This window comes from Nicotiana attenuata, unplaced genomic scaffold (genome assembly GCF_001879085.1).
Source record: "Nicotiana attenuata strain UT unplaced genomic scaffold, NIATTr2, whole genome shotgun sequence".
NCBI classification, from domain to species: domain Eukaryota; kingdom Viridiplantae; phylum Streptophyta; class Magnoliopsida; order Solanales; family Solanaceae; genus Nicotiana; species Nicotiana attenuata.
This window is the reverse complement of record NW_017670759.1, coordinates 260,522-270,757: the sequence shown is the minus strand read 5'-3', so window position 1 is coordinate 270,757 and position 10,236 is coordinate 260,522. Positions and strand designations below refer to the sequence as shown.

Here is a 10,236-nt window from a genome sequence, read left to right as displayed (position 1 = left end):
AAAAACAGGTGTCATGCGGAAGCTAGCAAAGCAAACCTTGAACGACGATAAATCATACAACAAAGAGAAATCTACCAAAAGAGACACAAACATTTAATGTGGTTCGGTCAACTTACCTACGTCCACAGCGGAGATGGGCAATCCACTATAATAAAGAGAGTACAAAATATCTAGAGAACAACCTCACGAAGAGGCAAACACAAGTGACACACTAATACTTGTCCCGTAAAGTTCTCCCCGTGAACACGACTCTCAAACCCATATGGCTACATTGTGGATGCTACTGAATGAGAGGACGGATTTTCAATTTATAGAACTCTAACCCTTTTCCTACAAGAAAAAGGACTATCCAAATATGAGAGATTTGTAATTTCCTTCTACAAGAAGAAAAACCCAATTAAGATAATTATATTGCCCTTTTCCTTCAACAAATAGGAAAACCAAATATGGTAAGAAAATTATGGCAAACACCTAACAAAGGTATCCATCTTAAATTGGAAATTACAATTTGACGAAATGATAATCTTACACCTCCACCGACCCCTTCCTTGGAAGGCTACTCGGCATTTTAGTTTTACGAAGATTCCATGGTATGCTCCTCTATGAATAAACAGTTTGTTCTCTTGGACTAATTTTCCCCCTTTTAGATCTGGATTTCATCATTAGAAATGAATTGTCTTTGCGATTTCCCTTCAGCCATCCTCAACTTGTAGGTACTCTACTCGAGCTCTCAAAGGACGAGGGATTAATCACAACCTTAAACAATTCAACTTTGCTCATGGAAGCTTACATATTATAGTTGTGGATACAGGATTGTATTTGGTAAACCCCTTATTTCTTTTATCTATTTAATTGGCTTTCTGTGCCTGTTAGCATTATTGGTGTCTCTGTGAATTATAAATGAACTGCATTTTTGCTTTGTATTTTGTTGCTTTGGTATCTTTACTCGACCATTAATTGATTGCATTATTGAACAGACATATGGTTTCCACTAACTGATAGTATTTGCAAATGTGATTCTTGTCATTTGATTAGTATTCACTTTCAACTTCTTTGTCGCTTATCCGTCAAATCAGTATAAGGTTATTGAATAATACTGTCAATACAACAGTTAAGAGTTTCAACACCAATATATCAGATAGCTTCTCAAATCTTAGCTCGCCTCATATTTGATAGGCTTATTAACTTTGCCAAATTTTGGATTGTGTTAGATTCGATAATGTTATAAGTAATTTTGGATGAAAAGGGGTGGTTGTGATGCCTCCTACTATGGCAGTTAGCAGGGTTCTATAAGCACTTTCGACTGTCTTCTTTGACGTTATTTGGCTTTTATATTTTCACTTGGCATTATACATACAGCCAGGAGTTCGTTCATATTCAAATTCAGAGATTTTAACTTTTTAGTCAACGTTGAACATTAATGTGAATTTGCGAAATGGATAAATATAGAAGAATGAAGAAAACGTAAACTGCTACAATTATGAGTGCAGAAATGGCTTATGACCTATTGTGTACCATAGCTACCTCATTGCCTGGATTCTGTTTCAGCCTCTCCCCCAGCTGATTCTTTGTCTTGCTTCATCTTTTTTTCCGTTGGATTGGAATTTGGTTTTCGAGAAAATAAAAATGGATCTTCAAGAAAACTGCTTTATCATGCCTATATTTAACAAGGCTGAGAAGTTGGTTAGCCTTTTGTTGTCGAGCTTTCTACAATAAAATTTCGACTTTATTTTTCTTCTTGCTAGGTTACTTCAAATGGTGCTGGAGATAGGCAATCACAATTGCTGAAGGACGCACTTGAAAACAGTGAAAGCAAATGGTACATTCAAGCTACATTATTTTTCTTCAAACAAAAATATGATAATGCATTTTGTCACCTGACCTCCTTATGTGACTAAAGTGATATCGTGTAAATATTGGTACATTGCTGTCGGAATTCATCCATTGGTAGCTTGCGAAGAAGATACTACTCTAACGGAACAAAATCACAAATTACAATCTTTACATGGCGTATTCCTGATATACGGAGTGGTAAGTCAAAGTATTAATGCTAATAGTCCATATCTCCAAGAACGTGAGGAATACCTAATACCAGACACCATTTTCATCTGCAAATCTTTTTCTCAATATCCAAAAAATCTAAACACAGCGCAAGGGCTCTAATTTTGTAGTAAGAGCGCAACACATGGTGTACATTAGGTGAACGCCACAGGTTCGAATTTTTCTGAAGATAAACGCTCGGATTTTATGGGAAAAAGGGTAGAGGGACGGGCACATTATCTAATGAGGTTCGAGCCATGCGCCACTGACCATTGGGAATTTCTTGTTTATAAAAGAAATTTAATTAACCTATATTGTTCTTGTTTTGCTTTTCCTATTTAGGATGCATATATAAGTGGACAGGCTTGTGCTGATAATACTGAGAAAAGGCCTATTGCAAAATCCAAAACTGGAACTGTCAGATATAAAGGACCTTTGCTGGCTGAAGTGAATCAGAACTTGCCCTACTCTATGTGAGTATTTCTATTGATATTCAGTAGACTTTTTAGACCAAGTCTACCCTTTCTACTACCATTGTATACATATTCTCTTCATTTTTGGTTTTCTTAGGCAAAATATAACTAGATTCCTACTTCACGAAGTCGGTGCTCTAGAGATTGTGAGTATCTTGCATCTGGTTCAATATTTTACATAAGCACCTTATATTATGTTGTTGATGTTATAACAATTAGTATTTTTAGCAGGTATCCTACTTAGTCACCTTGGAAGGTAATGTTGTGCAGAAAATTTTCTTCTATGAAAGAGGCAAAGAGATTATGTAGATATACCGTGAATATTGATGTTTGTATTTGTTATTGTCATGAGAAGGAGTGAATAGAGATCCAATCAATTATTGGTGATGAATCCAACTTTTTTCCTTCTTTGGAGTAGGGGGGGGGGNNTAATTAGGATATTTAACGCACAATTTGCATAGGAACTATTTGGTGACCCAAGCATTAAACAATAGTGCACAATTAGGCACTTGAGCGTACGTAAGTCTTACAAAACTAAACTCCACACGTGAAACTCATGCCATTTTACAAGTGCCGCACCCAAAGGCCGGCGAGTCCTAAAAAGCCTTTTAAAATGTTGATTAATAATAAGAGAACTCATCTATTCTGTGGGAAATTATCACAATACCAAAAAAATATAGTATTAAATAAAAATAATATTTTTTTGATTCTAGACAAACAATGATTTACAATTAATGTAAATGTTGGTAATTATCGACTAATAATACGACATTTAAAATAAATATCACAATCTTTTTGACATTTTATATCAAATGTCAGTATTTTTATGACATTTTGCATCAAATGTTATTATTTTTATGACATCTAGTACAAAATGTGATTGTTTTTACGATATTTTGTATCAAATGTCATTATTTTTACAACACTTTGATTCAAATGTCGTTATTTTTACTATATTTTGTCACAAATGTCGTTATTTTCACTATATTTTTTCATAAATGGCGAGATTTTTTCCCGACATTTATTACAAATGTCACTAAATAAATATCGTCATATCCTTACTTTCTTGTAGTACAAGTGTCATAACATTAAATTGACACATGTAAATATTTTGGACAATTCTCCAATTTTGTTGGAGTTTCAAATTTATTTAAAAAAAAAAGTAAAGACACGTCTTTTTTAGAATTTTTAAATTTTCAAACAATATAACCCACCAATAAAAACCACCAACTACTCCCACTTCTTCCATTTCCCCCCTCAAATAAAGTCTTTAAACTTCAAAAGCAACAGTAAATAAAAAACTTCAATGATCAAATTACTCAATACAATCGTAAGAAAATAGAAAACGCAAAGGTAAAAAAAAAAACTGAAACAATACCCATTATGGACTATTCATGAACACTCTCTCCCTCATAAAATGATTCTACCTCCTATTTTCCATAATTACGAAACTTTGTTCCATGTGTGGGCTTAAAATTTCGGCAATTTGACATCTCTCGCTCAAGGTATCCATAGTGATTCTACATTCGTGCCCTCCAGAGTTCAATTTTGAAGTAAATTTTTGAATTGCAAAAAGTTCGTCTTCAAAATAGTCGGTTCACAATTTCATCCAGAAAATGTGCTCTTTTTTTATTTGAAAAATTGCAACTTCTGCATTTTAGTTTTAATTAATTTACTTCTAAGTACGTTTTGTTTGTTTTGTATTTTTGCAGTATTGTTCACAAGGAGGATCTGTGAGAATTCTTATAATGTGATCGATGAAGGGAGTATATATTCAGTAATGAGGTAAGTTCTATTTTTCCTATTTTATGGGTATTATTCTCATCTAATTTGGGTATTATTCTTCTCATTCTATTGAGTTTTATGGTAGCAACTTTTTTGGATCTTCTTCTTTTTCTTCTTTTGGACTAATTCTTTGAACACCTTAGAGGAAATCGTCTACGCTACTATTTTTACCATTGCGCGAACTGCTAAGACGATGCTTCTACTTGCGGAACAAACTAAAAGAAAATGCAATCTCAAAATGTCCATCCAATTAACCTTCTTTTGGAAGAGTCTACTTCAATTCAACGGTGAAAACTTATGTTATTTCCTATCAACATTGATAAGACTCATAAAACATATTTCCCTCTAACTTTAGTGTAGATATATAAAAGGATAAGAATACAAATGGGAAGGAAAGGTTAATTTAATTGCTACTAAAAAATAATTCAGAAATAATAATTATTATGATTATTAGTAGATTTATGGCATATAATTAAAAAACTTCTATGCTTACTCTTTGAATTAATTCAACATCATTCATTTAAAAAAATAATACAATAATATCTTTATTATACATATACACTAAATGAAAAAAAATTGATGGACATAAACTAATGTATAAGGAGGAGAATAGATATAACATGATTTTATCCACAATTTAAATTTATTTGATAAAATTAAGTAAACAATAATACTCAAAAAAGTGTTGATACATCAATAAATAGAGTAGTTGACAACGATATTAAGCCACGTGGTACTTTCAGGACAGAATTTAATAAAATTTAGGATAAATTCTAATAATATCTAGAATAAAATATAATAGAAATTAGCACAAAACCTACTAAGAATTATCAATAATTTTTTTTGAATTGAGTAGTTTGAGATTATGCCATGTGGCAAGCTAATGAAACGCTACTTGATAATTTTAAGATAATATATGTTAGACTATGTAATAAAAATAAATTTGAACTGAAAGATAAATTTTTGAATTTATAGATAAGTATTTTGAATTGGATTGAAATGTAAAAATTAATTACATATATTTTTATTGTTTGGGTACTTTCATTGAGAGACGATAACTATAATTTTGTTATAATGTATTCAAACAAATCAAATCATGAATGTTTGATATGATTAATATTCTTTAATAATGTTCGCGCATCCCGCGGGTAGTAATACTAGTATAAAGAAAACCCAAAAATGAATAGAAGATCAATTAAGAGTATACACGCAATCCTAAGCTAAATAGATACTCGACTCCAATCCTAGCTCCCTGTGGATTCGATCCCAACCCACAAATCGGGTAAATGCTATTGCGACCCTCTCTCGCTACTTTTTAGTGGTGCTGAGTTGGCAGCGATCAGGAAACATGTCTTGTTAACTTTTCTTATTGTGCAAAAGATGTTTGGCTTGTGAACTTACTACAGAAATACATGTTTACAACTTTATCTGACAAAAAGGTATCCTTATTAAATTGGAAATTACAATTTGACGAAATGATAACCTTACACCTCCACCGACCCCTTCCTTGGAAGGCTACTCGGCATTTTAGTTTTACGAAGATTCCATGGTATGCTCCTCTATGAATAAACAGTTTGTTCTCTTGGACTAATTTTCCCCCTTTTAGATCTGGATTTCATCATTAGAAATGAATTGTCTTTGCGATTTCCCTTCAGCCATCCTCAACTTGTAGGTACTCTACTCGAGCTCTCAAAGGACGAGGGATTAATCACAACCTTAAACAATTCAACTTTGCTCATGGAAGCTTACATATTATAGTTGTGGATACAGGATTGTATTTGGTAAACCCCTTATTTCTTTTATCTATTTAATTGGCTTTCTGTGCCTGTTAGCATTATTGGTGTCTCTGTGAATTATAAATGAACTGCATTTTTGCTTTGTATTTTGTTGCTTTGGTATCTTTACTCGACCATTAATTGATTGCATTATTGAACAGACATATGGTTTCCACTAACTGATAGTATTTGCAAATGTGATTCTTGTCATTTGATTAGTATTCACTTTCAACTTCTTTGTCGCTTATCCGTCAAATCAGTATAAGGTTATTGAATAATACTGTCAATACAACAGTTAAGAGTTTCAACACCAATATATCAGATAGCTTCTCAAATCTTAGCTCGCCTCATATTTGATAGGCTTATTAACTTTGCCAAATTTTGGATTGTGTTAGATTCGATAATGTTATAAGTAATTTTGGATGAAAAGGGGTGGTTGTGATGCCTCCTACTATGGCAGTTAGCAGGGTTCTATAAGCACTTTCGACTGTCTTCTTTGACGTTATTTGGCTTTTATATTTTCACTTGGCATTATACATACAGCCAGGAGTTCGTTCATATTCAAATTCAGAGATTTTAACTTTTTAGTCAACGTTGAACATTAATGTGAATTTGCGAAATGGATAAATATAGAAGAATGAAGAAAACGTAAACTGCTACAATTATGAGTGCAGAAATGGCTTATGACCTATTGTGTACCATAGCTACCTCATTGCCTGGATTCTGTTTCAGCCTCTCCCCCAGCTGATTCTTTGTCTTGCTTAATTTTTTTCCGTTGGATTGGAATTTGGTTTTCGAGGAAATAAAAATGGATCTTCAAGAAAACTGCTTTATCATGCCTATATTTAACAAGGCTGAGAAGTTGGTTAGCCTTTTGTTGTCGAGCTTTCTACAGTTAAATTTTAACTTTATTTTTCTTCTTGCTTGGTTACTTCAAATGGTGCTGGAGATAGGCAATCACAATTGCTGAAGGACACACTTGAAAATAGTGAAAGCAAATGGTACATTCAAGCTACATTATTTTTCTTCAAACAAAAATATGATAATGCATTTTGTCACCTGAAACTCCGTATGTGACTAAAGTGATATCGTGTAAATATTGGTGCATTGCTGTCATAGCCTTTTAACATTGTATTAATTTTTATCACCGAGATGCATATCACACAGCAGGAAGTGACAAAATTGAGACTATTTTTAACAGATATAGTTACCCCAAGGAGGAAAATATGGGAGGCGATTCATAATGTCATGGTATGTTTTCAAAAAAAAAAGTCGCTTTGACTATTAGTTTTTGCATAAGTGACATTGGAATCAACTGAATACCTCTGGACTTTCTGATCAATTTTTGTACCTATAGGGAGAACAATTAGGATAATTTTTAAGGTTTTTTTCTTCGTATTATAACATCCGCGCAAAGGTACTTTTCCAAAGGTAAAGCTTCACTAACTAAGCGGGAAAATCTAACCAAAACATGACCCGAAGTGAAATAAAAGAAAGTGGACACCGTGAGACGATACCAAAAATAAAAAAGCGAATATGTCAAGCCAAAGTTTTTGTTACGCACATAAATCAGTTTACAAACAAAAAATAAACAAAATAATTGTACAAAAGAAAATGATGGACAACAGCAACCATTAGCAGTACAACGGGGATGAGCAACAGTGAATGTGTTAATATGACCCAACGTGTACAAATATACGAAAATAAGATAGTTGGCTACCTTACAGTGCTGAATTTCTTCTGCAAGTATGTTGGTTGTACTGAACGTAAGAGAAACGTCAACAATTCTACAAAAACAAAAAACAATTTCAGTCGTGGTCAACATACAGAACATGTTGGGCATCGAAAAAACTCTTAGAAATAATTCTCTACAGAAATTGTAACGTCACTGTCTCAAATGTAATGGAACAACGAAGAAAAAAGGTTGTTGGTGTGTGCTACTGGGTTATTCCATTAGTTTATGATGTGGACTGATTAACCGATCAAAATAACATGTAATTCACCAATTTTCATCGGAGAACCTTTCAGGATTTAAAAAAAGAGAATTTCTTACAGACTTTGGCAACAGTCTATTATCGAAGCAAACATTAAAAAATAATTATGGTTCAATTCATCTCCGTAGGTTGAAAGCAATTTGTTTCCCCTTTCTCTCCCTTATTTGTTTGTGTTCTAATAGATAATAATCACTAAAAATATCATTCTGGCACATTAACGGACACATAAAATAGGCTGGTTGTCTGACAGAATAAAGAATTTTTCCTAAATTCATTATCTCAGTTGATGTTATATTCATTCTCTCAAATACGGTGCTTTCTTCTTACACTTGGAGAACTCATGATGCACTAATTTACTTTAAATTCTTTCCCGCTCTAGGTTAGGAAGGCTATCAGTACTTCGTATGACTCTTCCAAGATACAATGATGCACAAAAATGTAGTTACATGCCCCCACCCAATATCCTCGTAATATATATCACAAAGGCTAAATTTCCGTTGTTTATTCAGTAGATCCAAATTTAACAGGTCGACATCAAACTTTCTCCAGGAACATGCTTGGAATCTTGGAGCCATTCAGTTGGAGATAAGTTATTTTTCATTTCCTTCTAACACATCATATAATACAACACCCAGATAAAAGTATCACGGTAAAATAATATGATTTTTCCAGCAAGATTTTGGTAATGTACCTTGGTTAAGGAAAAATAACCGAACTAAATCATTGTTTCAAGCAAAAATCAATCACCAAATGTTCTGAAAGAAAAATTACAAAATTTTAACAACTCATTTATCTGCATCCATCCGTAAATTTTATGCTATGTTTGATGCCAACCACTTATCTCTACGTTTCTGAAACTTATTCAAGTAAATTTAACATGAAAAGAAAGATGCAAGTTACAAAGTCTTGTTACATTTCCATATCACTTCATATATTATAGCCTAATTATGCTAACACAACAACAACGCCTTGGAAATTTGCACAGGCATGAATAGACTTACAAACCATACCCAACACTGCCAATAATATCTGCAATAACTTCTGTTCTGTTTGAATTTTCTTTTCATTTTTTTGCTTGCTGGCTTACTACTCTGTTCCTTTTGGTGTCTCTGCTTGCTAGCTGAAACAAGTGAGTACTTCTTGCTTCCTTCTCTGTCTCCTCCTTTAGATTTCTATGTACTGCAGTATGTTACTCAAGAGTTTGTATGTGAATTAAATTGAACTAAATTGTTTTTACGACTCTACTTGAAGCTGTACCAATTTTTTGAACTAAATTATGTTTTCAGTTCTTGTGAGTTTTACTCTGTTCTTGCTTTTTTAAGTGAACCATGTTACTTCCCCGGTAACTTAGACTCCCGGGTATATGCATGGTAAGGTTATTCAGCGATTGGTTGGCTTTTGGAACAACTCTGGGCACGTTCGAGGACGAACGTTTGTTTAAGTTGGGGAGGATGTGCGACCCGGCCAGTTGTCTCATGAGTTACCGCTCCGTTTCCCCCATTTCTACTTCTTTATGCTTCGTTATCCGTGTTTTATGTGATCAAGTTGATTAGTTTGCGTTCGGAGTGGATTTGGTAAGAAATGGGATACTTAGTCTCTTTTAAGGAAGCTTAAGTTGGAAAAGTCAACCGGATGTTGACATATGTGTTAGAGGGCTCGGATGTGAGTTTCGATGGTTCGGTTAGCTTCGGGAGGTGATTTATGACTTAGGAGTGTGATCGGAAGTGGTTTTGGCGGGTCCGATGTAGAATTAGGCTTGAATTGGCGAAGTTAGTATTTTGGTGATTTCCGGTTGGTAGATGAGATTTTGATTCGAGGGTTGGAATGAAATTCCGAGAGTTGTTGTAGGTTTTTTATGTTATTTGGGATGTGTGTGCAAAATTTCAGGTCATTCGGACGTGGTTTGGTTGGGTTTTTGATCAAAAGCGTGTTTCGGAAGTTTTTAGAAAACTTAGGCTTGAATTCGACGTGAATTGGTGGGTTTGGTGTTGTTTGAGGTATTTTGATGATTGGAACAAGTTTGAATGAGGTTTTAGGATGTGCTGGTGCTTTTGGTTGAGGTCCCGGGGGCCTCGGGTGAGTTTCGGGTGGTCATTCGGATCATTTTGGAGTTAAGAAGATAGTAGAAATTGCAGGTTCAGATGTTGCAGAGATTTCTTCTCTGCGATT

General features: G+C 33.9%; 1 long non-coding RNA gene across 2 annotated transcripts; it reads left to right on the top strand.

The window, feature by feature from the left end:
- Positions 1-536: 536 nt before the first annotated feature.
- On the top strand, positions 537-2,904 carry LOC109243069. Of its 2 annotated transcripts, XR_002070484.1 has the most exons (6): positions 537-590; positions 714-822; positions 1,746-1,819; positions 2,383-2,513; positions 2,611-2,659; positions 2,745-2,904. It is a non-coding gene; the product is annotated as an uncharacterized LOC109243069 (long non-coding RNA). The 2 variants fall into 2 exon arrangements; XR_002070483.1 differs by having other exon boundaries at positions 1,746-2,513.
- The last annotated feature ends 7,332 nt before the right edge of the window (positions 2,905-10,236 follow it).